This window comes from Ptychodera flava, chromosome 17 (genome assembly GCF_041260155.1).
Source record: "Ptychodera flava strain L36383 chromosome 17, AS_Pfla_20210202, whole genome shotgun sequence".
Taxonomy (NCBI): Eukaryota; Metazoa; Hemichordata; class Enteropneusta; family Ptychoderidae; genus Ptychodera; species Ptychodera flava.
Window position 1 is genome coordinate 9,166,022 of NC_091944.1, and position 21,867 is coordinate 9,187,888.

The window sequence follows — 21,867 nt, forward strand, 5'->3', positions numbered from 1 at the left end:
GTGTGTGTATTTAAATGAAGGTTTTAGGGATAATATTTTCCCAACTTTGCTTTCAATACAAACTAATATATAATGGACTCTTTGATCAATTTTGTACAACATGAAGTTTCAGCAATAATTAGTGTAATTGCTACTGATGTTAATCTTAGCGCCTCTCAATATTTACATACTGTTTTGTCTCTGCCATCTCTTTCTTCTTTTTTTTGAAAGTTTTGTTATTTTTGGTCCTATCGCAGGCGTTCCTGAGTCACCTCAATGTACACAAAGTCTCTGTCATTTGCCTACATGTATGAGAATGGTTTGAAATTGAATTTTCTTTATACAATAACACAGAGTATTTGATAATTCCTGGAGTGAGGAGAGATGAATGATAAAAATAGTCATGTTGCATATTAAGAGTTATGATTATTCTGTAGTGGTGTCAGTGTCTTAGGTCTAATAAAAATCCAGAAGAAACCCCTATATTTTATGCAGACTATTGAAAATGCAGTGTTCCATAAACACAGTCACTTGTACAGGATCCATATGTTCCCCGTAAGTCCTTGAATTTTGAAGACACATGGCATGTCCTGGAAAATCATGGAAAATCAATATGCCTCCTGCAATTTTAAGAAATCTCTAGATGGCCATCATGATATCGTAAAATTTAAGGTTGAAATGTCGTGAAAATTATCTTTGGAAAGTGTTACTTTGAACCTCAAAAAGTCCTTGAAAATTGCTAAAAAGTCCTTGAAAAACCTTGAATTGCAAGTCACATTAAGAGTATGGGCCCTGCTTGTACTAGGTAAACACAGATGCAGACAGTGCTTGTAATCATCCATTTTAATCCCACACCTGTTGCCATGCCAACTCATAACCATGCAGCCTGCCTTACTCTGGAAAGCCACATCCAGTCACAGACTGTTCAATTCGCTGTCGTGAAATGATAAATTGACAATGATTGAAAAAGGCATTCACCTCATTCAATGTTATTACCTGTAATGTTGATATGTAATCCAAATCCTGACCCAATAGCAAAGTTGCACACACACAGAATTCAACAGGAAATAAATTCCACAGATTGAATTTATTATGTAACTGATTGAAAAATCGCCAGTTTTTTATGGAAAATAATACCCAATATACAGAATAGACAGAAAAGGACCTACAGGGAAAGATGCCTAGAGAGTGAGATGTGGCTGGAGATATATCCAGAGACACACACCTAAACAGATAGATGGCTAGGGAGAAAGATGCAATTGTACCCAGAGGGAGTCGTGTCTATAGAGAGACAATATTATATAGAGAGAGAAACGCACCCAGATGGTTAGTGAGAAACGTGCACGTGGGGGGAGTGGTATCTTACACTATAGAGAGACAATATAACATGTAGATACAGACTAGGCAGATATACATGTAGAGAGATACCCAGAGAAACAGGTGCATAGATAGAGTGACAGACACCTGGAGAGACATACCTAAAGTTGAAGGAGGAGGTGGCTGGAGAGACAGACCTAGAAACACATACATGTACATAGAAAAATATATACATCCAGGAAGAGATACATGTATTTGGAAAGATTTCAAGGGAGAAAAAATACCTTGAGAGCAATGACTAGAGACACAGAGAGATAAATACGCAGAGAGACGACTGTCTGGAGATATACCGGTATGTGTAGAGAGACATGTGTAGACAAACATACAGAGAGACAGATATCTAGACAGATGGATGTCTCAAGATACATGTAGATACCCTGAGAAACGTACTGTAGAGGGATACATGAGATACCCAGAGAGACATGTGTAGAGAAACATACTGTAACCAGAGAGATAGATACCTAGACAGACGGATGTATAGAGATACATGTATGGTAGACATCCAGAATGATATGTGTAGAGAAATAGAGATACATGTACCCTGGTAGACACCCAGAAATATATGTGTGGAGAAACATAACCAGAGAGATAGATACCTAGACAGACAGATGTCTGGAGATAGATACCTTGGAGAGAAAGACTGTAGACAAATATCTAGAGAGAAAGATACAATGAAATAACAGGAACTCAGATATTGGAAAATACTGATACAGAACCAATCTGCTAAACTCACAATCAATATTACTAAAGAAATAAAAATTTACATGTGAAAAGAGACGCAGCACCACACAGGATACCTGTGCAAACACATTTTGATAAGGATGCATAGTGTACGCTATGTGAATGAATAAATGAAAGCATCAGGGAAAATTGTAGGCATTGTCAGACAGTAAAGTACTCTGTGTGTATTGTAATTTGAAATTAAGAAATGAACAGTTCTAGTTTAAACTGTTGATATTACTGTATTAATGAACGAGACAACTTTCTGAAAGAGATTTATCAATGGTTAGTGTAAAATGAAATTAAATGAGATTGCAAGTTTTTTGTATTCTGAGTGACTTATTATGTGATTTGAAGTCTGTTTTACACAATGGTTTCCAAAATACCAATAAATGTAGGGTAAATGTAGGGTTCCTGAAATATATTATTATTAATTATGAAAAACACTTTACATGTATGTAATGCATATACAATACTGGTTCTAGAGAACAAAATATATAAAATATATTCTAGAGAACAAAATATTTTTTCGTATCATCTACTGGTAATGACCATCATCCTCAATACTACTCTTTGTAAATAAATTTTTAACTACTGAAAATTTTTACATTAGCAAGTTTTAGGTGGAAATGAAAATGGGTGCCATTGTACATGAGATGCTTTGAATTTTAATTTCTGATTTAACGAAAAAGCAAATTAGGATTTTAAAAATCTATTTTTTCTTTCATATTGCATACACCTGTGAATCCTCTACCAATATATCATCTCATCTTGTTGTATACCATGGATACCATTATTGTGAATCAGTCAGCTGTTCTTGCTTTGTGCAAAAGATTTTTAGTCAATAATAAAAAGGGGGAAAAATCAATGAGAAAGACAGCTGTTATTGATTCCCTTGGTAAGAATATTACGACATTGTTCTGCTCATTAATTCAACTGTCATCATATCTCATACATGTGTACATATACAACCCTCCTTCAGGATTAGATACTGTACATTGAGTTTTCTCTATTTTTCTGTCTTAAATTTATTCCAACTGTTGTCTCAAAATTTTCATATTTTGAGTATGTTGTTCTTTTGAAAGGCCAACTATTTTGTATGGTGGATTCATTCAAAAGTGGTATACTTCATTATGAATAGTTATATACAGGTCATGCATATTTGAAACAGTTTATGTTTCTGGAATTTCTAGAGCTTTAAAGCATCCCTGGATGGCAATTGCAAAGTCAGATTGACACCTTGGAAATCTAACAGCCATCCACAGTTCATGGAACTCCGTAATTCTTTTATTAAATAGTATTTGTTGAAAATGTGGTTTGACAATGCAAGTCATTCATTATGCGCTGAACTTGTAACCAGTCTTCCAATAATTGAAATTAACCTAGAAAATGTTTTTTTAAAAACCTGGAAAATCCTGTAAGTTTCAATGTATTTGAGCTCACAAACCCTGTTGAAATCCCCAGTGTTCCACGAGTCTAATAAGGGGAAAGCCACAGTCTGTAATAGACAAAATGATTCATAATGCACAATGATAAGTGCTTATGTAAGAATCTATGATCCGTGACTGATTTGGAATAGCAATGTCTTCAATTTAAGTGCCGCACAAGTTCCATTAACCCTTAATCTTGCCCAGCCTGTCAACTCCTGATCTGCCAATTCAGTAAAATACAGTATTGAGCCAAAACCTATATGTGTTTTCACCACGTTTATATGGTACGTTATAGCAGATTAAAGCCCCACTAGCATTATTTCTATGATTTTTACTTTCTAACTAAAATAAGTTTGTGAGAATATACTAATTTAGGTGTGTGTATACACTTATTATTAAATACCCACTGGGACTGTATACGCAATTTTTAACAAGAAAGAGATTAACGGGTACGCTGCAATTAAATGCATTGTTCTCACCAGAGCAATTATAGAGCGTTAGCTGGCACTCTTTAATTTTTGGTAACCGATAGAACCTCATTACCATAACAATTACATTTATTGCTATGCAAATTAGCCGCCACTCTACTAGAAAATCCTGGGGATAACACTGAAATGTTTGCCGAAACATTAAATCGCAGCCCATGAGAAAAAGTAAAAACCGTGGATACTGTGCATATCTGCACTGAAATCTTCACATAGACTGCTCCAGAGTAGTCCAATGTAACGCATAGGGGGAATGTTTTCAAAGGTGACATTGTACCGGTATGCAGTACCAGAAAATGGCGGGAAATCAAAATGATGGTTAAAATTTGAATTTACTCGTCAAATGTTTAGCAAAGGAATGGTTTCTTTATGCAGTAAAAGCCCATATCCCTTCAGAGGGTAGAATTCAGAGAAAACCAAGAGAGAACAGGAAGATATTTTGAGGTCAACAAATTTCAAGAGTTAGTGGGGCTTTAAAATCATGACTGCAGTCACTGTGCTTTCAAGGGGCCTTTAAGCGTTCAAGGGTACGTTGAAATGCAACATAAGGAACATGTTATTCCTCATTGGTTTGACCAACTGTGGACCTGATGGTGACAGATGAATCTTGCAGGATTAAGGTTTATTGAAACTTCTGGGATGTGAGAAATCTCATATGAGAATAATCATAAAAGAAAATTGCATCATAAATATATCTCCTTAAAGTGTTCTCCCCAGAGAGTTTTAGTTTCTGTTCTTTAGTATGTGTTTGTATTTTATCTATATGCTGTTTTGACTTGACTTCTATTGAAAGATTATCAGTGACAAGGTGAATGCACTTTGTCCTTTTCAAAGTATAGAACTGTGACCTCATTTACCCATAATTTGTTTTTTCTGAACGCAAGTAAATAACCTGATCATAAGGTCACTTGTATGCAAATTTATTGTCATGAAAATATATATAAATTTGCTAAAATGCAACAAAAATATTTTTTCTGGGGATTATTATTACAGTACTATTATTATTTGTTTATTATTCAATTGTTTATTTTCTAGGACACATCAATTAAGAAAGGTCAGAGAATGTTATAGGCAAAATTTTTTCCTGTAACAGAACTAAAGGAAGTCAATTGTATCATATCAGTACCGGTATATTGATAGTGCAAATACTGTAATCTGATGGGTTGAAACTTGAAAATAACCATGTTATATTTGCAATATACATGTAGCACGGTTGGGACAGGCAGGAGCTTTCAGCTAGAGAGAAATTCCCTTTTTGACGTTTCACACCAGAATTTCAATTCTTAATCAATATTATGGTACAATAGTGATAAACCACCTCAGCAATGGGTATACCACTCTATTTTGACCAGTTAATTCTATATATGCTCTCGCTATTGTTTGTGCACATATATCGTAAGCTGGTCAAAACCTCGGTGTATACATGTAATGTTGCTGGGTGTGGTTTATTGCCTATTGCCTAAAAAGGGAAGACTGTTTTTACAGTACTCAGTGGTGCATTCTTAACATCAGGAGACAGAATGACATTAGTTCCCTGACATTAGTTCCCTGACAACTGTCATTACAACGTTTCTCAATGAATGGTGACGGAACAGTCATACGTGTATTTTGTGGCTGTATGTGTAACGTGAGATTTAATATCATTGTTGTTGCCATTTTAATGTGTAAAAAACATCAAAAAATAATCAATCGACTGCTGGATGAACACACCTACTGCAGATGTATGGCAGCAATCATTCTGTGTATGCTTTTAATGTCAGTGAGAAATGCTCCAAATGCCCCTCCCATGGTTTACTAATGCAATACCCATCAGCTGTCTTCAAATTTGGTGATATTTCCAGTCACGTGTACACCTTGACTTTTTTGCTGAGACGATGACATAAAAGAGGAACTTTGGGATGCATATTTTCTAAATCCCATCCACCATCGAGAGATTTCTAACAGTTTTACATGTATATCATTCCGTAGTGGAAGGAAAGAAGGTACACATCCTTAGGGCATGGAATTCACAGTACATGTATCTGTAATTGTAATAGACATCAGCATCAGCAGAAAAAGTCCAGAGGTCTTGTCAGTGAGATAGAAATGTACAAAGCTGTAGAGTCCCTGAAGTGACGTCTGTGCCTTGAAGGATGTACATCTGCCTTATTATCTTCTTCGTTGAACACAGCGATGCAGAAAATGTTGTATGGATGAAAGCTGTTTGGATTTCAAAGAGGATATGTTGAAAGCCTTGAGTTCATCGACACCATCTGTAATGAACATTGAAATGATACAGGACATTTTTCTAAGATTTTGATTTGACGTGTGCCGTACAAAAAGTTATCAATTTTTGGAAAGATGTTCTGTCTACACACAGTAACATGGTTGCATCCAATGCAAATGTATCGACTTTACAAATACTCAATCTTTGTGACATTCGGCATTTCCATTAGGCTGATCAAGTTAATTAATTATGTTAATTGAGTTGATTACTGCATTCACATGATTGATGAGGGAGAAGATATTTCCCATTTAATCAAGAGTAATCATGACTACCTGTAATGAATTGCATGACATTACCATGTAGTGTGATTATGGAGCATTGATCATGCATGGTACATACCGGTACATGTACACAAACTGTACCCTGTATGTGAGATGTAATCTTACAATATACTTATATGCTACATCTTGTAAATGTATGTACTAAAGGTACATTTGGTAATGTTTTTCAAAATAGCTATGGCAATCAATTTTAAACATAATTAACATTTAACACAAAATGATATTTTTGTGTTTTCCTCCACTGAAATTTTTTTATACATTAGCAATGTCATTGTATGTGTGAACATATAATATTTATTTACAGCTTAAAATGAACACAAAATTTTCATTAACCCTTGAGCACCAAAGTCAATTTTTGTTGCCTTTATGAAATTTACCCCAGTCACATTTTTGCGAAAAATTTTGACAAGAAACTGTAGCCAATGAGATGTGATATCCATTTGGTCCAAAATTATAAAAAAAAATTACTGAAAAATTCATAGAAATTTGTAAAATGTTGCACTAAAATTTTAGTGGGAAAAATTACAGCATTCAAGGATTAATTAATAAGTACCATTATCATTGCTGTTTTCAAATTAGCATATGTAAACATACCTGTACATGTTGATTAATGGTCACAACAGAAGCTATCAGAAAGTGATAGCTTGTTTAAAAATTGCAAACATTCCAAAAAATAAATCATCAATATCAATTATATCCATCATCTATGTTTGTCACTGGCTATTCTCAAGAAAAAAAGCGCATTAAGATCACAATCGTCTTATGTAAATAACCACTTAAGCAGTACTGTTCCCAAGGTGATCGACATGTCTAGAATTACCATTTTGCTCTACTTTTCTACCTGTTTGGCATTCTGTGTTTCTCACGAGGAATTGCCATGGTGATTTGTGCATTCGTGTGGATTCAGCTCCTGAGACTTCTTAAAGTTTTGTTTGCAATCTTATCGATTCGTGATGTGCGTTACCAAGGTTGTAGGAAACAGGGTGTGTCACAGTCAACCTCATCAATCTATTGCTGAGTCGTACAGGTACATGTACATATGGATGGTCTGGTCTGCAAAAGAGTAATGCCTTCCAAAACTAGGCGCCAACTGAAATAATGATGATTTAGGGTTGTTCAGAGCATTTGTGTGTTTGCAAAAATCCTTTAAAGCCTCAACGCCCCTCTTACTGTTCCTCTCACTTGGTCCAATATTTCACTTTTATTTCAAAGTGAAGGCAATTAAATGGCTCATTGATGTCATTTGCATAACATGATTGCTTTTAGAAATTGCCAAGTTGTTTCAATAGCTTGTGATTAAATTTCCATTAGAAGAGAGTCTAGTCTGACTGTCTTGAAACATTAATTCACGGAGGACACATCATGACATGAATGTTACAGCCAGATCTTACCGACCAGTGTGTGCAATCAGAGATACCATTTTATCAAGTTCAATGTGTAGAGAGTGGGGCACACAATATACAAGCAATGCAAATGATCTTATGTTATAAAGATTAGAATATTCTTGTCATGGGCAAGTCCTTGAAATCAAACGATTTTGCAGATTTTAGTATATTTGGAGAAAGTTAGCAGAGCCACCACTGAAATTCCTTCTTTATTTTCGCAGAGTACTACCAATAATCATCTTCATTACTTACAGTGCTTACACAGCTGCTGTGTTTCCTCTGGCTTCTGAAATTTTGTAGTAAATTTACGAATTGGGTATTGAAACTTTTGGTAAATTTTGAAATTCATAAGTAAACTTAACCGTTCCAATACGGAATATCATTCAATCAAATTCAAATTAAGTACAACATGTGCTTAGACAGAACTATTTTGAGGTTTGGGGGCCTTCAGCTCTCAATCAACTAGCTGCTTCCTTGCATTCGTATATTTACGAATCAACAATGAAAAAAATTAGTAAATTATCTAAAAAATTAGTAATTTTACGAATTTGAGAGTGGCAGAGGAAACACAGAGCTGTTGTTGCAACCTATGAAGTTCTAGCGTTCAGTAACTTTCTATACTGGGGTATTTGCACAGTACAAGTTGTTCTAATAGTTAGGTATGTTTTGGATCTGAGTGTGTGTGTGTGTATTGTTACGTGCAGAGAAAACGAACAAAAGGGTGAACTCAGCAGTTTCCATTTAAACAAGATTTATTACGAAAATAAAACTAATTGCTAAGTTAGGGATAGAATACAAGCTTTAAAGTGTACAGACTACTTATCTCAGCTGGGACGGCAAAGCTCCAGTCTCAGAGTTGTAACAGTCAGTCGGATGAATGAACAGTCCTTTGGCTTGCAGGCTTGTAGTTGCACAAAGTCCACAGAGTAAATCCAGCGTTGGCAGTGAAGGTCTTGAGAAGTCTTGAAAATTACTACGGCTGGAGTTTTGAAACACTTGTAGTAACACACAAGAGACACGATCCCAAAAGTCTGACTGGAAGCTGTGCACGTCCCTTTTATACACATGTGCTTACATAAGGGCATATAAGAACAATCTAGAACTTTTATTGACATGCTAATTACTGTTCTAAAATTATCTCTCTTACACAACTAATTAAATTTCTAGAACATTCCAAACATGACTAATTGAATTCAAGGTTGTGAGGTCATTAAGGGCAGTGACCTTGAGAATGTTCTAGACTAATTGGACTCAGGTCATGATGAGTGTGGGGGAAATGACCTACATAACAGTATGAGACTAAAATGTTCTGCATTTAATAGCGCTGTTCACGGTTACAGGTTTGTTACTAAATATAGCTGTACGCGCGCGACATCGGACACGCAGCTTGAAATGCGGACAAATTTTATCAATGTTGCATGCGTGGCTGTTTTAGCAGCTTGTACTCTGAGTCGTGAATGTGTTTTCTAGTATTCATTGTTACACTAGCAGTCACCCACTGAGATGTATTTTCGTCGTTCTTGCATGCGTAATTTTCAAAAGCGTAATCTAAAAATGCGGACAAATATTTATTTTTGCATATTAATGACAGAACAGTGACGTAAACTGTTAACGGCCCTATTATCTATACAACTTTTGCAAGATTTGTGAAAATTTTATTTCAGTCATCCTCTGTTTGATTCGCATCATGTCGCATTTCTTCAAAACCCGAAATAAATCTAAAGTATATGAAATGGGCATTAAACGGAGTAAGGTGTGTAATTATAATAGGATGTGGTGAAGCCAATATGTTACTTACTCTCAGGGCTGTATTTTGTGAATAACCCTTTCATATTTATATCAAAGGAAATGCCACCATCGCAAGTCAGTGTCTAATTTTATAACTATAAGTCTATTAACCTTTTGAACCCGGAACATCAGACAACCTAAAATATCATGTGGAGATTTTCATCCAAGCAGAGTGGAAAAGTTAAGGGTATACTGCAGTATGCACCTTGAAAGAGAAAGACTTAAACTTTTGCTCAAACTTTCCTCAAGGAATATTTCAACCATTCTCTTTCAAAATCAAGAATAAAAATCAGGGATTACTGCACAGATTTTGGTTCTTGTGAAACAAATTATCCAAGATTTACCGATATTTATAATTCAAAATGGCAGCCATCCCTGTGTTAACTCTATGGAGAAAAATGAAATTTTTAATTTTTGAAAAACTAAGTTTTTACACCAAGAGCATTGAAATGAACCCCCACAAGTAATGGATCAGAAAAGCATTGTAAAAGTTTGAAGGTGGGAATATCTACATGTATACCCGAGGCGCATTCTACCTTAACAGATGGACTTGATGCAATGGTAGTGAGCAAAATGAAAGAGCAGGAAAACTGACACTACAACTGGCCAGCTGTTAGTTAAAGAGCTGATATCATGATTGGCATGCTGTGCCAAACATGTTGTCTCATGAAAGCTTATCGTAAATTGTGCATTGGTGCTGATTATCCACTTGAGATGTGGAATACCTTGTAATGGCTGTCATGCTTAAATATATAATATTGCTGATGCACATGCTGTACAGGGTGTACACGCCTGGGTGTGTTTGCCATTAGACTTAGATGAGTCATATCATAGACAGCTACTTTCAATGGTGTACCAAGTAAACGAGGAACAACTGTTCAACCTTGTGTGCCAAAATAATGCAATACTTGCTCACATTTTCCTCATACAAACTTTCAACCATTTTCTTTCAAAATCACGATTCAAAACGGGGGTCACCATGCAAATTTTGTTACCAATGACAATAAGAATGCCTGTGCAGTAAAACTGAAAGTTTCAGATATGTCAGAATCTGTCAGACTTCAGATAATTGTACAACAAACTAACACACAACCTCAGAGACACTGCAGCTGTAGGAAATGTTTGCTGACTGCATACATTAAAATGTATTTAGTCTGTCAGTCATCCTGTACCAGTACGTCTGTTTAAATACATGTATGTGGCAGAAAATTATACCAGTCTGACATAGTAATTATCAGAACATGGACACTCATTTTATTTCGCAGCTTGGATTCACAGAAAGGCAAAATAGTTCATTATTTTCATTGACAAGGTTCCTTAAAGGGCCAGTAGCTGCAATTTTTGATGATTTTGTTTTAACACTGTTTTGTTTTTAATGTCAACAACAATTTCTTGTTGTACTCCCCAAAGCATGTTGAGATACACAGTATTCAGTTTGTCACCTCAGCCTGTACATGTGCAAGCTGCATTGCTATTGTTGACAAGTGAATTCTGGTCCAGACTAAATTAAAATGTAAACAACAACGGTGCATTTTATATGTGTAGATGTGTTGACAAGCTAAGTAGTAGGTGTTTTAACATTTTAGAAAGTAAAAGAAGAACGGAATTGACATGAAAAAACAAAATTAGTGAAAGATTCATGAAAAGTTCCTGCTACTAAGCCTTTAAACTGCTAAGAAAATAACAGAAAATGTAAACACGCAATGTGTATCCGGTTTGAGGATTCTGAAAAAGTCATGTATAAATATTTCAAAATTTCATCACAAATTTAAATTATTAATATTATGGCGTTCATAAGGCTCAGAAGAATTTTTTGAATTGATCAATTCTGAATTGACTAAATTGGATATTAGGCAGTTAAGAATTCTAGAAAATTAAAATTTCAATTTAGATGTGCTCTTTGAAGGTAAGCTTTTGCGTCAGACAAAATTAACGTTGATTATACAGTTCCAATAATGTTTGTCATAACTCAATACCATTTAAGAGTGTTTTTTACTCAGATCCAATTTGTAAAATTTCTTTGAAGGACAACTATGTTTTTGTTCCGCAGTGAATTTTAATTTGCTCTAACTTTTAAGAGTCAGTAGCTGTAACTTTGATGATTTTTCACTATTTTTAGTTGTACGTAAATGTTAACCACAGTTTCTTGTTTAAATCCCCACAGCATGTTGAGATACACAGTTCTGGTATACCCAGCTTGCCAACTCAGCCTGTGCATGTGTAAACTGCTTTCTTATCATTGACAAGTGAATTTTGGTCTTGACTAGACTTCAAATACAAACAATAATAGTACATTCTACATATAAAGGCGTAGTCTGGCAGAGACTCTGCGATTCGCGTTCTTCCTGTCAAACAGTTGGAACACGTGCGCGCCCTTCAACGACGCAACGCAAATCCCAGGGTCTGGAAGTTCTTGCAAGCACAGTCGGATTTCTGCCTGATCCGGGTACTTTACAGAACTCTAACGCATCCGTTAATCAAAAACAAAGTGACACATACGTATACCATAGCCAAATAAAATTTAAAATGACAAATAAAAGCATACCGCGTATATAGGTCTATTAGCTACAAGTGAAATATTCTCTCCGCCCAGTTAGATAGATGTTTCTTTAGACGTCACTACCCTTATGAATATTCATATCCTTGCAAGAACCGACAGTCGCTGTGTCTGACAGCGCGTCCTCTCACAGCTGCACAGCGTTGCACAGCGTAGCCTTTGAATGCAGGCCCATCGCGGCGCGCACAAAACGAGGCACAGCGACTGTGGAGAGTCTAATAAATGCGCTGTGTTGACAAGCTTAATAGTTGGTGTTTCAACATGCACAGGGGAGTAGAACAAGAACTAGCAAGTGACAAAAAAGACGATAAAAGTGAAAAATCTGAAAGTGACAGCATTTGGCCTTTATACTGCCAAGATGAACATCAATGTTCTTGACAGCCTTGTAGACCTTTCTGATCCGTGATTTGTCGTACGGCTCTTTCAACACACTGTAAAGCATCAGTCTGCAAATCTAACCTTCCAAATACAGCAGCTTCATAGTTACAAGATTTGAAAAGGTAACAAGTTTCCAATAAACCTAAAAATGCCATTTGATTTCCTAGTCTGATCACGCCAGCTGCTCTTGCGAGAGTGGGTGACCATTGTCACTTTTGCCGAACTATGATGAATAGGAGTGTGGGATCCCCTGTAAATCTCTATCGGAGGTTTCTCTAGTTTACCACGCACTCTAATAAATTTCTTCCCAAAATGGCAAATTAACGTCGTTGAGTTCTTGTGGAGACTGCCTAGGCATCACATTGTTAATTGAAACAAATTGTAACACAATACATATGTGGAAAACATCAGTCTGTACTTCATTCAGGCAGATATCCTTACATTGAGTTGCTCATCAAAGCCATCAGTAGTGATAATAATGTGATGCTATAAACCAGTATTTTAAGTGCTGTTTTTAGTTCGTTTGTGGGGACTTATAGATTGGGTCATGTCCGTTCGTCCGTCCGTTCACGCAGATATCTCAGACATGCCCTAATCAATTTCTTTCAAACTTTGCACAAGGATAGTACCCTACCCCATACAGATGCACGTCGATTTGTTTCACAATGCGATCAAATTTGGCCGTGTTAGAGGACTTTTTAGTTTCCACCTCCATAGACTCCCATGTATAAGGCAGTCCATAGACTCCCATTTATAAGGCAGTCCATAGACTCCCATGTATAAGGCAGTCCATAGACTCCCATGTATAAAGCCAAGTAAAATAAAAATTTAGTTTCTCATCATATTCATATAGCAAAAAGGATGCGGTGACACTGTTTTTAGCCCCAGGGGTCCAGGGGGCTTATAGATTGGGTCATGTCCCTCCATTCACGATGATATCTCAGATATTTTGACAAAATGTCACGTGACCTTGGTGACCTTTGACCTCATATATACATATTTGTCCATGACTCAGTAACCACAAGTGCTACACCCTTCATATATGGTATGATGGGACACCTTATGACGCCACATATTGTACCTCATTAATTATGTGCATATCTAATTTTGAGCGAGCCAATGGAGCTAGAGGTCTGATTTTTGGTATATAGGGATAACTTAGCAATACAATTTTTTTTGACAAAAAGTCACTCGACCTCGGTGACCTTTGACCTCAAATATACATATTTGTCCATGACTCAGTAACCACAAGTGCTACAACCTTCATAAATGGTATGATGGGACACCTTATGACGCCACATATTGTACGCCATTAATTATGCGCATATCGAATTTTGAGCAAGCCAATAGAGCTAGAGGTCTGATTTTTGGTATATAGGGATAACTTAGCAATACAATTTTTTTTGACAAATTGTCATGTGACCTCAGTGACCTTTGACCTCAAATATACATATTTGTCCATAACTCAGTAACCACAAGTGCTACACCCTTCATGTATGGTATGATGGGACACCTTATGACGCTACATATTGTACCTCATTAATTATACGCATATCTAATTTTGAGCAAGCCAATAGAGCTAGAGGTCTGATTTTTGGTATATAGGGATAACTTAGCAATACAATTTTTTTGACAAGATGTCACGTAACCTCAATGACCTTTGACCTGAAATATACATATTAGTCCATAACTCAGTAACCACAAGTGGTACACCCTTCATATTTGGTATGATGGAAGACCTTATGATGCCACATACTGTACCTCATTAATTATGCACATATCTAATTCTGAGCAAGCCAATAGAGCTGGATGTCTGATTTTTCGTATATAGGGATAACTATAGAATAGAATTTTTTTGATCAAATGTCATGTGACCTCTATGACCTTTTACCTAAAATACACGTATTTTTCAATAAATAAGTAACCACAAGTGCTATGTCCTTTATATTTAGTAGGATGGGCAACCTTATGACAACACACGCTTTACCTCATTGATTATGCACATATCTAATTCTGGGCAAGCGAATCGAGCTAGATTTCTGATTTTTGGCAAATAGGGATTAATTAGCAATATATTTTTTTTTTCAAAATGTCACGTGACCTTGATGACTTGTTACCTTGATTATACATATATATGCATAACTCAGTAACCACAAGTTCTATACCATCCAATTTTGATAGGATATTAGACCTTAAGATGTCACATCTTGGACATCATTTATTATCCACATATGTATTTCTTGGCTGGCCAATACAGCTAAAGATTTGATCTATTTTCCCGATTTAGAACCATAACTTAGACATGCCTCATGTGTTTCAAATTGGGAAAAACAACATAGACCTATGTGCCAATAGATCTTAACATATACACTCCAGTGATACTTCTTAAAGACCATATTTACCTGCCCCATCAAGACTAATACTCCCCTATTTCAAGTGGGGACTATGTCATTGTCAATGACTTGTTGATTTTGCAGAACAAGAATGTTGATAGAAAGCACTGCCACTTCCATCTAGCTGTCTTTACATCATTTACACAGAATATTGAACACGTCTCAAGAGAGGATATTATAAAGGCACTCAGAAATATGAGTAAAAGCTCCATTCCTATTTAAAGATTTGTGTACCATGAACACGTTTACCGGTATATTTGTGTATTTAACGTGAAGAAAAAAAAGTTGTCTTGCTAATCTATAGAGCGGGAAACTTTTCAGGTTAGATGACACATAAATACATGAAAAAAATCCTTCATAAATAACTTGACGCAAACCTAAATTTCAAGAAACAAGCAGAGTTTTGTAGACCCTAGATTTTGTATCTGTTAATCTTTGATGTGTGTTTTCCAAAGATGGACTGGTAAAAGCTTGTTGAGAGAAGTGCTGTATTTCTTATTGATATCTTGTATACATTAACTTATCAGTACTTCATCTTGTTAAAGTCTAGTTCTAATAAGATTTTGGCGCTGTGCCATCCTAAACTCCGCAGGCTGAGAGGTAATTTACATACATGTAAAGGCATATATAGATAAATAATAGCCAATATACATGGTTATCAATCATATCTTAAGATGCATTGATGGATATCGGTAACAAAATCTGATCTTTCCATGGTTGTGTGTGATAAGTGTTTCCTCTTTATTGCATATTCTACTCATTACGTTTATCAAAAAAAATGCACCGTGAATAGAAAAACAACCAATGGGAATTGTCAAATTGTTTTCCTGTCTTGATTTATCGATGATTTATGGAGATGTGACTGATAGAAATCTTTACTGCAGAGCATTTGTTTTGTGGTCATCACTTTATATACCAGATTCCCTTTCAGTTCTGGCATTATGATTGGAAGTCAGTTGGCAGAATAGAGAGAAATGAAGGCAATAGAAGATGTATCTTTTATAATTGTGACAGCAGTCTGCAGAAACTCAAGCTTTGATTTCTGAGTCTCGTCATCCAAACTCCACATAGCCATAAGCTAAAGGATTATTTACAAATGGAAATGAAATATAAGCCTCCATGGTGTAGCTTTTACAGCAGTACAAGCACACTTCCAGACATGCTATAACTTTTGGCAAATCACTCCCAGAACAAAAACAAACCAATCAGCATTGTCACATACATACTCTGGGTGATTTCCACCGGTTTGTTGTCATGTGGCTCAGATAATCTTTGCTAAAAAGGAATTTCCTAGTTGTACTAGTAGTCGCTAATACATTGTAAGGATAGCTTTCAGTGTAAAGACTATGGTATGAGAGAGAGAGAGAGACAGAGAGAGAGACAGAGAGAGAGAGAGTGCAGGGAGGGAAAATGAGGTGACTTTTACAGTCTTTTACATCATGAAAGTTATTTTTTCATTTGGTAGAATAAAGGTAAATTGAGTTTTGTTTGAACAAAATAGCCTGAAAATTATATAATGAAAATATGAATACCAGCACCACTGCTGGTGACCCTTGACCCATATCCCCTGACCCATCAATACTGTGTGCAGCAGTTACGCTGCAGTACACATATCAGTTTTAAAGTCTACAAGTGTGTTGCTTTGTATAATCCATTTTGAATAGCACAGCATTTGTTCTCGCAGCCAATGCAATGACAATAACATACCCTGAGCATTCAAGTGTATTTCTATCATGAAATGAAAGTCGTGAAACTTGAGTTGACTCTGCAAAGTAGTTAGCATGTGTCCATGATATTATGCATTAGCTACCACTTCAGTCACAGAAATTCAGCATAAAATGTCCCCTAACGTCAGATAGTAGAACTGTCATTAAAAGCAAGACAGAATGAGATACATTTGTCACTCTTGAGAGTTCTTGACCTTCATAAGCAGTTGTTGACGTGTACACGGAAAACCACTTACCACAAATCTCAAAAGGATTGTGTGCCTGGCTTATCCAGCTCTCGACTTGATTCACAAATCTCAACAAGTTTGTGCACCTCGGTGAGCCGTCACTCCACTTGACGATGCAAATGTGGACTAGAAAATGGAAGTACCAGCTGCACATGTCAAAATATTAATGAAATCCACTTTTCAATAAACTCGGTTTTGAAGTAAAGTGAGATTTGTAGTGCATCTTATGTTTTTATTTCTTCATTAGAAATTTTGATCTGTTACTATTGCCAGCCATGGAAAATGTTCAAAAGGTAACCTGTGTATTTTGGAGAATATTGAAGTTGGTCAAAAACAGATTATAAAAGTATGTACTGGTATAAAATTTTTCCGTATTTTCAGTTTAGTGATAGTGAATTATGAAATCCAGAAATTTATGTGAATGGTCTGTTATACACTTTAAGTAACAAACCGCATTTTTTTTCAGCAGCAAGCACTTATAAATACTTGTTACAAATTTATCTCAAAATTCAAAGAACTTTTACAGATCACTTATTCCATGAAAGTTAGTTGCCATATCATCAACAGTCTTGAATCAAGTTTGCGAAAAATAAAGCAGTTCTCAGTGGGTCACATAAAAGCAAAACAAAATTGTTTTTCAGATCAGAAATATGCCTAATCGTGTTTCAGGGCAGACAAAATTAATTATTTGTTTCTCAGATATTTTTGACAAGACAACGGCAGTGCAGGACATTTTCCTTACTCATGTAAAATTTACAAAGAAGTAATTTCTCCAATTATTTTACTGCAAGTCACTTCAAGTAGATATATCATTGGATTACAACAAAGTTTACACTTACTTTGTAATAAATTTAGTAAAACAAGAACACTTTACAAATTATAAAGTGCTGAGCAAAACAACACTGCAGAAGCATTTATGATCTCTTTGACAATGTTTTTAATGAAAAAAAATTCACACTAAGTTGAAAACGGCAATTCCAAGAAACATTTCCTTTAAGTTTCCTTTGCCCAAAGATCCTCAAAAAATACCACCTCTTTTCCTGTCACTCATTTCCATAATATGTAACATAGTAGATTCTGATTGGATGAACTTGTCAATGTAGCATTATCAGACAATTTTTCTCTGTGAGCCACGCCAAATTTTGTGAGGTTTGGAAAGCAAAGCTGATTGGTGGATTGTAATTATTTGCAGCAACTTAGGGAGTCTGTAACTAAGGCTATAGTGCAGCTGATTGGCTGTTTTGAAATGATCCATTGATCACAGTGATATTCAGCCAGTTAGTAAGCTACAAGCTTCCCAGACACTGCACATTGCGAGGAAATGTTATGATATATGACATAACCATCCATGCAGCACCTACATCATATTGTTAAAAACATTTGTATACATCATCAATGTACCATACGTACTGTATGGTGTGCACTTGCCAGAATCATGTATCTTAAATGTTCAGTCTATGATTCTTGGTGAAGCTTGATGACATCACTTATTGCTTTGGAAGTTCATAAAGTATGTATACGTATATCCGTTTCTTCATTCAGCTTAGCATCTGTTAATTATTCATGGATTGTCAGTGGCTAAGGTTTTATCTAGCGATATACCAGTTTGCAACTGACACCTGACACTGACGTTTAGGTAGTCCATATTTTATTAACTTTTCTTTCCTGTAACTCATGAACTTTGCTCATATGTTTTGAATGACATGTTGATCTTACACAGATGACTGACATTTGCCATTACGTATTGAGAAACATGTTCGTCAAATCATTTTAAATTGGAAGCTGCTAAATGAAAAAACAAAGTAGACGTTATGAAAATCCGACATAAATCAATATTTAATGAAGTATCGCGTTTCTGATATTGTATATGCGATAAATAATTAATGTACAAGTATATAATGATGTCCAGTCTTTCAGTGCTGACAGAGAGCTTGTGAATTATTTCATGGGAAGTAAAACCTGAGTTTATGCCGTCTTATATTGGTTGTCTTACTAGTGTGAATATTACTCAGAATTTCACAGCTGTATATGACACCGTATGACATACGTTGTACACTGGCAGATTTATTTTTTCATACTTTTTCACAAACACAAATATCTCAATATATATATATATATATATATATATATATATATATATATATATATATATATATATATATATATATATATATTATATATATATATATATATATATATATATATATATATATATATATATATATATCAACATGGTTACATGTTAGTTTTTCAAACCCGAGAGTATCCGATTAGTGTCTGTACTAGAGAGGTGTTTGATGTAGATTGGTAAAATCTCTGTACAGGAGAACTTTTGGCGTCAAACTCTATTCATGATAGAGAGGTATCTGTAGGGACATGTTTTACTACAGGTACAGATGCTACAGGCAAGGGAACAGAGAGAGGGTATAAAGATAGTACAAAATATGAGTCAAACAGACTGGCAACCAGATGAATGTATTTCTGGTTGCCAGTCTGTTTGACTCACATTTTGTTCTGTAAAGACGCTTCTGATATTCCCATGGACCAATTTTATTGGCATACAATGTACGGATAGAAATTGATTTTTCCTTTGCTCATAAAATCCACAGTGTTCATGAGATAAGAGCTATTTGTATGCATATTGCTTTTAAATGAAATACTATATACTGGATTTCAACATTTTAGTTGGTCAAATTACGTTCCCGTGCCGTGGGCCATTTTTGCAACACTGTGTTCATGCTGTGTATGCATAAAAACATGTATATTGTTACAAATTATTTTTTATATCGAGACTCTGAATATTAAAATTTTATATTATACTATCTGGTCCAGTTCCTTGCATTTTCAAAACAGTCATTTGAAGGAATCTTGTCTTTCTCAGCAGTACAGAAATATCCAAATACTAACCCTTGAAAGGGAAAAATACTGAAGAAAAATAAACTATTTTATTAGCATGGGTTCAATGTCTATGTCAGATCTGAAGAACGTCAAGCATACATGTAACTTTTCTGTTCTGAATGCCGAAGAAGTGCAGTCGGCTGAAACCATTCTTAATATACTCCAAAACACCTCAAATCCAAATGTTATTGTAGTTTACACTAAACTGCGTCATAAAAGTCTGCTTGTTGGTTTACTTGAAATGATCACCATGGCGATACGGATACATTGTAATCCTAACACGGTGTGTCTTGCATACTTATCCCCAGGGATCATTCAAGATGTGACAATAGGCGCACTGTTTTGAAAATTCAGTTCTAAAAAAAGTTTTATCAAGGTCAACTTTATTTCTATTCTAATCGTTGTGTTGGTGTAAATATTTGAATGAAAAAAGGTGAACTTTTGTCATGTTCTGTGTCTGCTTTATCTGTCAATATGGCAGAAGTTAAAGTACATGTGCATTCATGAACCAGTTTCTTTCAAGATGTCTTCATGAACCAGTTTCTTTCAAGATGTCTTAAGATTCTGAACAATAATACCCTCCACAGTCTCTCAAATAATATGAAAATGACAAAACTAATTTTCGAGGATGACAAGTTTTAAAAGACTTGTTTTTTTATGCATGCGTGTAAATTAATATGCAATACATAAATGACGATTGGTCTTGTATCATGACATGACAAAATCCACTGGTGTTGATACGGTTCAGATGTAATATTACATGAATGCAATCTATGGTAGTGTGTGATAAATGTGAAGTACTACCCTGCTGCACTACCAATGGGTTTACCCTGATAAACAGTTTGCTGAAATTGCTGTCTGCTTGATAGCATGTGTTTCTGAGAGATACCATTGTGTACTGTACTATATTGTATTAATAATAATAGTAATAATATATATTTCTTTAAAAAAAATTATCACTTTCCCTATCTATACTGTCTGTAAACATGGCTGAAGCATATGTGATCAAACATATCGTTTCATCACTCAAGTTGTGTTAATTTTCATAAAATGTCCGAAGGTAACAGGCTTATACGTCGTACGCTTTCGGAATTCCTGCAGGCAATGCTCTCATTCAGGTAAAATCATCACCCTGCACATTCCTTGAAAAATTAATTGCATTCATTTTAATAGCTAAGACATGGGTCATCCATCCATCATTATTAATGCCTGCTCTGCCCGTACACTTTGTGTCGTGTTACCATGACAACCGCTGCACTCATTTTTCATACGTTTACTTATCCCTCACAAGATGTCTGATTGATGAGTAGCTGTTCTTGATGAAGTCAAGATAAATTCAACAAAATCCCGAATAAAGTGAGGCAATTGAAGATCTCATCACTGTGCATAATTCATTATCGTGCTGCCGTAGCGTTCTTGTGAAGGGCAATCCTGATCTGCCAACTCTAACTGATAAAATTAGCACCTAATTGCTCTTAATGTCCGTAGGCTGTGCGATTTCAAAGATTGCACTGAAATTCTCGGCAGCGATAACTTCCAGTGTCTATAACTCTCAGCAATCCCTGCCGAGGTCAATTATTTTAAGATTTGAGAAAGGAAGATTTACAATTCTGCCTTTCACTGACACCATCTCCTGGTACCTTGATTCATTTGGCATGTCTGATCAAAAATCACCGGCGTTGACAGTCTCTGGATCAGAAATATACCGCAAACAAGTCACCATGAGAGAATGGAAGATTTTTCTATAACTTGACAAGTGGCTCACATCTCATGACAAAACATAATTTGTCAGTTTGATATCGATTCAAGAGAGTTGGTTTCTTTAAAACAATAGAGAGTATTGGATCAGACTGTGAGTTTATATTATATCATCCAGGGGTTGTGAAATTCAGAATGATTTGTTTCCTTTTGGCCAGAAGTTGGATTCTTCCATGAGCCTGTTGTAAGAGTGACTGTCAAATAAACATTTTCATTTC

The 21,867-nt window shown here is 35.5% G+C and overlaps 1 protein-coding gene across 4 annotated transcripts in view; it reads left to right on the top strand.

The window, feature by feature from the left end:
• LOC139115338 (PAS domain-containing serine/threonine-protein kinase-like) overlaps positions 1–21,867 on the top strand; it is an 84,330-nt gene that overhangs the window by 26,664 nt on the left and 35,799 nt on the right. The window lies entirely within an intron of this gene.